The sequence below is a fragment of the Sorex fumeus genome, unplaced genomic scaffold (assembly GCF_029834395.1).
Source record: "Sorex fumeus unplaced genomic scaffold, SorFum_2.1 ptg000122l, whole genome shotgun sequence".
Lineage (NCBI taxonomy): Eukaryota > Metazoa > Chordata > Mammalia > Eulipotyphla > Soricidae > Sorex > Sorex fumeus.
The window spans coordinates 22,051,858-22,057,959 of NW_026606179.1; the positions used below are offsets into that span (position 1 = coordinate 22,051,858).

A 6,102-nucleotide genomic window follows, 5' to 3' on the forward strand; every position below is an offset into this window, starting at 1 on the left:
TAAAGATGAAATGAATAGCTATTTCATTCCTAATCAAATTAAACATATAAATAAAAAGACTTTCAGTGTGTGTTATCACTGATAGACAAAATCTGGAACTATCTCTGGTGCCAATCTATAAGAGAGTAGGAAATCTAATCAAGGAGTATTTAACACTATTGAAGGAAAGACATTTTGATAATAGGCAACAACAAGGATGAATTAAAACATTAGCTAAACGAAAGAAGTCTCAAGAATGCACTCTGCAATGCCCTGTTTTTGTGGAAGTATGGAACAGTCAAAATTAACCTCTACTGGAACTATCCCTGAAAAGTTACGAAGAGGACTGAGGAACTCAGAGACACAGCTGGATCATAGCCATAAGCAAAGCAGCCCGCATAGGGGACCCACGACAGTCCCTCCAAATGAAAACTTAGGACCACAGGGTTCTCTGGTGACAGGCATCTAAACAATAAACAACAATCTATCTTAAATGTTTATTCATTTTTTATCAGGGGAAGGGTGTTTGGACTACACCCAGCAGTGCTCAGGGGACCAAGTGATGTGCCCAGAATCAAACTAGGGTTGGTCACATCAAGGCAAGTATCTAAATCCCTATATTGTCTCTCCAGTCTCAAATTTTTCTTTAAAAAAATTTAAAAGGATGATGAGTTTCTGGGTGTCTTAAGACCAATTTCCAACTTTGACAAAGAGATTTGGGTAAGCTTCCCACACAAACAAGCAATTTTCAGACCCTAGCAGCATGTCTGACAGTTCAGCTTTACTCTGATATAGACAGTACCAGTTTCTACTAGTATCCCAAGACCACACACTACTCCAGACAACAGTACAATCCCCAGGCTAGCCCAAGTTTCTAACCATGGATCAAAGTTTCCTACACCATTTTCTCAACTTCAGGTGCCCATTGCAAGTCCAGATTATTATCTGTGCTTCTGATCAACTAGCTATAAATCAGAGATTTCCAGGACATGCTCCTTAGGTTCAATTAATTGGTTAGAATCCTATACAGAATTCAGAAAACTCACTCACTAGGTCACCAATGTATTCCAAAGAGTAATCAAAGATACTTATACACAGACGAAAGAGATGTGGTAAGGAAAAAAGGGCATGGAAACTCCATACCCTTTACAGCTGTGCCATTCCTCCCAAACCTGATTCAAATTTACTGACCAAGAAGCTCTCTGAAGCTCACTCCTCCTCTTATGATTTTAGGTGGTTTTATTACTTTGGCATTATTGATCAGATCAATGATAAGATCAATTCATAGTGGAAAATTACTGGATTGATTATATTGGCCACTAGCAATTCAACTAACTCTCTGGACTCTCTTTCTCTCCTTCCCAGAGATCAGGTCTGAAAGGGGATGTGGGGGGGTGAATGGGGGCTGGAAGTTTTATCACTCTACTCATACAGTTGGTTCCCCTAGAAATTAGTCCCTATTGTTTTCAAAAAATTATCTTTTTTTCTGCTTTTTTTAGTCACACCTGGCAATGCACAGGGGTTACTCCTGGCTCTGCACTCAGGAATTACTCCTGACAGTGCTCAGGGGACCATTTGGGTGCTGGAAATTGAACCTGGGTCAGCCACTTGGAAGGCATACGCCCTACCAGCTGTGCTATCACTCTAGCCCCCCAAAATTATCTTCTTTAACACAGCCTTTCTCACCTTCAACAGTAAACATTAAGAAAAGTCCAAAGATTTGTGGGGAGCTGTGGGATTGAATAGTGAATAAAGACCAATATTACAAATATTACCAATATTTCAAAACTCCTATCACTTGGCTCACATCACTCTGCCACCAAAATTGTCAAGGTTGCCACAAGAAAATTGTTTTTGTGCACAAGACCAGGCTACAGGATAAAGAAACTTTGGTACATACACAAAATGGAATACTACTCAGATGTAAGAAAAGATGAAGTCATGCAATTTGCTGCTATGTGTATGGATCTAGAGAGTATTATACAGAGTGAAGTTAGCCAAAGGAACAAACATAGAATGTTCTCTCTCATATGCAGAATATAAATAAACACTGTAGGGAACGAGAGAACTGGCTTATTAGGAAGCTTGTCACAAGGGTGGTGGGAAGGGACAGTGGAACTGTGTCAGGGAAGGGTACAATAGGATATTTGTGGAGAGAAGTGGTCACTGGTGAAGGTATTGGTGTTGAAATATTGTATGACTGAAAATTATGAATAATTTTGTAATTTTGAAATTCACAGTGATTCAAAATAAAAGATATAATTATCAAACTTATTATCTAAAAATGAACCTAAATATATAAAGTAATAATTAACAAAACCAACAAAAAAGAAAACTAAATTTCCTAATTTGCCACAAGCAAATATCTCTGATGAAGAAAAGCAAAACCCCTCAAAAATATTCAAATTCAATAATACATTGAAATGTCAAGTGGGACTTATTCCAGACCTGAAAAATAGTTTAACATCCACAATAATGTGATAGATCACATTTTCAAAATAATAAAAATGATATATCACAGATGCAGATAATGCTTTTGATATAATTTAACATCAATTAATAGTAAAAAGTAAGGTAAAGGTAAAGGCCCTCCCGTTGATCGTCGATTTCCTCGAGCGGGCCCAGTAACGTCTCCATTGGAGACTTTGTTGTTACTGTGTTTGGCATATTGAATACTCTCGGTAGCTTGCCGGGCTCTCCGAGAGGGGCGGAGGAATCAAACTCGGGTCGGCCATGTTGGCCGCTTGTAAGGCGAACACCCTACCGCTGTGCTATCGCTCCAGCCCTAGTAAAAAGTAAAGTAATTTAAAGATAACATGCATCAACATATGAATGGTGATGAATTAACAGGTAAATCACACTCAAAATTGGAAAGCTGAAGGATTTTCCTTTAAGTTATTAACAAGATTGAGATGTCCACTCTCACCTTTATTTAACATCGTATTGAAATACTCAAAAGCAATTAAGCAAGAAAAATAAAAGGCATTCAAATTGAAAAGGAAGAAATAAAATACTCACTATTTGCTATATAGACCCTAAAGACGGACTCACAAATAAATCTCAGAAGACAGAACACACTGCGGAGATACCTCCCCACCTGGCATCAGGCTGACTTCATCATTTTTAGCAGGTTATTCACAACGAGCAATACAAAATAAATTATTTAGGATCTGCCTTTGGGGCAGGCTTGGGTGACCGTGGGAAAATTTGAAATAATGGTGTTAGGAAGGTGTAATAGTTGTAGGATTAGTGTTGGAATATTGAATGTAATAAATTATTGTGAACAATTTTATAAAAATAAAATTAAAAAAGAAAACCCTAAAAACTACACACACAGAAAGAACTAATAAAATACTTCAATAAACTCAAAACTAAAAATAAATATACAAGAATCTATACAGTTATAAACTATTTGAAAGCAAAACTAAGAGGATAATCTCATCTGCAATTGCCTCAAAAAGAATAAAATGCCTGAAATAATTTTAAGCATGCAAATGAAAAAAACTATACTAAAAATTATGACACTGGTAAAAATAATTGAAAAACACAAATAAGTGAAAAGATATTCCATGCTGATGGTCTGGAAGAATTATTATTATTGATATATCTGTACTACCCAAAGGCAGCTACAGATTCATTGAAGTCCTTATCAAAGTTCCAGTGATTTTTTTTTATTTTCACATAAATGGAACAAAAAAATCCTAAAATTTGCATAGGACCACAAAAGACCCTGAAAAACCAGATGTTGAAAAAGAAATGCAAATCTGAGGTCCTAGAGAAGTAGTATAGTGGGTGAGGCACTTACCTTGCATTTGGCCTACCTGTGTTCCATCCCCAGCATCCCCGAAGCACCATCAGGAGTAACTCCTGAGTGCAGAGTGCAGAGCCAGGAGTAACCCCCATCATCACCAGGTATGGCCAAAAAACAAAGAAACAAACAAAAAAATGTAAAGCTGAAATCGTCAGTCTTCCTGATATCAAGCTAAATTACAAAGAGATAGTAATCACAGAGAGTGATTACTCTCTGAAAATTATTTGGTGAAAAATTAGGTGAAAATTATTTGACACAACTAGGTGAAGCTGAGCCTCCTAGTGGCAGAATGAATCTTTGCTCTGGGAACAGTGATCCTGTACTACAGTGTGTTTTTGGTTTTTTTTTCAGAGGATGCTTTAGCTTCTTAATTGCTGAGGTCCTGGCTGTCGTGCTAAGTGGAGAAATGAACGGATATGTGGTTCGAACGGTCTCCCATGAGCCCTGAACAGAAGTCCTAAAAATGAAGCTGTGGTTCTTGTAATCCACACTGTCGGAAAGAAAATTGCTCTGGCGGATGATCATAACAAAAGTGCCTCCAAGGATTGAGGATTTTTTTTTTCTCTCCATGATGTTGGCTCTCTAAAGGGACTGCATTGGCTGAATGGGCTCAGGTATTCTGGATAAAGGTGGAAGTAGATACATCTTTCTAAAATATATGACATTGTCCTTTTACTTCAAGTGGGTGACACAAGAATGAGCAACCCTTTAGGAGGAAGCAGGAACTTTCCTGCAGAACCCAGGAGATGGAGGTGCCAGGGATTGAACCTGGGGCTGGAGCAATAGCACAGCAGGTAGGGAGTTTGCCTTGCATGCGGCCAACTTGGCCGAACCGAGTTCAGTTCCTCCACCCCTCTCGGAGAGCCTGGCAAGCTACCAAGAGTATCTTGCCCATATGGCAAACAAAGCCTGGCAAGCTACCCATGACCTATTTGATATGCCAAACACAGTAAAAACAAGTCTCACAATGGAGAAGTTATTGGGCCCGCTCGAGCAAATCAATGAACAGTGGAAGGATAGTGCTACAGTGCTATGACATTGTCCTGTCCAACTGCAACAGATGTGCTCCAGCTGTTCTGAATGCCGAATGAAACAAGAGGAAGGGAATTGTCTCTGGCGCTATGGTTGTGGGTAGCAATGCAAGGACCTCAAGTCCAAGTATGGTGCTAGTCTTGGCAATTTCAACAGAGGTGCCCAAGCAAGTGTGCCCCAGGTGCTCTCTTGGGAAGCAGGAGAGGGAAAAGAACCCACCACGATGGGTAAGAAAAGCAACAGGTGTGCTCTAATTGACCAGGTGCAATCCTGGTGTGTGTAGGAGGGGAAGCAGAAATAGCTTCAGGCTCATGTTTTTCAATGGGGCCTCCCCTTACCAGTAGGGACCCCCACTGCTCTGACCAGAAGCAAGAAGAGAAGACTCCATCACAATGATTGTTCTGGGGTCCAGAGCAATAGTACAGTGGGTAGGGTATTTGCCTTGCACACAAGGTTTGAACCCTGGCACCCTGTATGGTTCCCCCAGAACCACCAGGAGTGGTTCCCAAGTGCAGAACCAGAAGTCAACCCTTAGTATCGCTGGGTGTGGTCCCAAAACAACAAAAGCAACAAAAAACAATTGTTCTGTTCCCTCCCTTTGCAACCCACACACTCTGGACAAGTGGCTCCAGCGCTGACCTGGGTGTGTGTGGTGGCAGGATAAGCACAAGGAACTCAAAGCATAAGGTCATTTAATTCTTCTGTTTTTGTAAAAATATGGAACACTTCACGAATTTGCGTGTCATCCTTGCGCAGGGGCCATGCTAATCTTCTCTGTATTGTTCCAATTTTAGTATATGTGCTGCCGAAGAAAGCACAGGATTTTATTATCTTTTATTTATAATTATGGTGCACATTCCCCAAGTATCTGGGAACTTTCCAGCTGTCTATCTCTAACTCAGTTCTATTCTAATGTGAATGTATACTTTGTATGATTGTTATTGTTTTCTATGTGTTAATGAGGGATGGAGAGATAGTCCAGCTGGTAGGGTGATTGCTTGCCTTGCATGCATTCAAACCAGATTCAATCCCTGGCACCTCATATGGTTCCCTGAACTCATCAGGAGTGATCCATGAGTGCAGAACTATGAGTAAGCCCTGAGAACTGCCAGATGTAGCCACAAAACAAAGCCCCCGACCGCCAAAAAAATCTCTATATATGATATGTTACTATGTGTTTTGTGGCTCAGAATGTGGTTTTTGTTGGTGAGTGTTCTAGCAATTAACATTCAATGAACTTGAGAATGCATTTTGCTGTTGTTGGACACTATCCTATATCT

At 39.9% G+C, this 6,102-nt stretch overlaps 1 non-coding gene across 1 annotated transcript; it reads right to left on the reverse strand.

The window, feature by feature from the left end:
- Positions 1–5,533: 5,533 nt before the first annotated feature.
- Positions 5,534–5,640, reverse strand: LOC130044628 (U6 spliceosomal RNA). Its single transcript, XR_008795463.1, has one exon. It is a non-coding gene; the product is annotated as a U6 spliceosomal RNA (small nuclear RNA).
- Between the last annotated feature and the right edge of the window lie 462 nt (positions 5,641–6,102).